The sequence below is a fragment of the Gekko japonicus genome, unplaced genomic scaffold, assembly GCF_001447785.1.
Source record: "Gekko japonicus isolate JY-2015 unplaced genomic scaffold, Gekko_japonicus_V1.1 scaffold687, whole genome shotgun sequence".
NCBI lineage: Eukaryota > Metazoa > Chordata > Lepidosauria > Squamata > Gekkonidae > Gekko > Gekko japonicus.
The window spans coordinates 652,999-653,376 of NW_015161424.1; positions in this window are offsets into that span (position 1 = coordinate 652,999).

The window sequence follows — 378 nt, forward strand, 5'->3', positions numbered from 1 at the left end:
CTCGAGGAGCCGAGAGCTTCGTGGCGAGCGAGGTCAACCCGGGAAGCAAACGTCGATTGCCGAGGAAGAGGCCGCGTCTGGCGGGTTCCCCACCCCCCAAGAGTTGCGGCCGCGGGGGAGGTTTAGCACCGGGCCCCCGCAAAGCCCCGCGTCCTTCCGCCGAGTGAACGGCAACATCTCGCTCCCTTCTCCCTTTAGAAAACGCATCGGGGAAAAAACTCATTTCGGAAAAAAGTAAATAAATCTCAACCCAAAACAACACGAAGGGTAGAATGTGTCTTTCTTTCTTTCTTTCTTTCTTTCTTTCTTTCTTTCTTTCTTTCTTTCTTTCTTTCTTTCTTTCTTTCTTTCTTTCTTTCTTTCTTTCTTTCTTTCTTT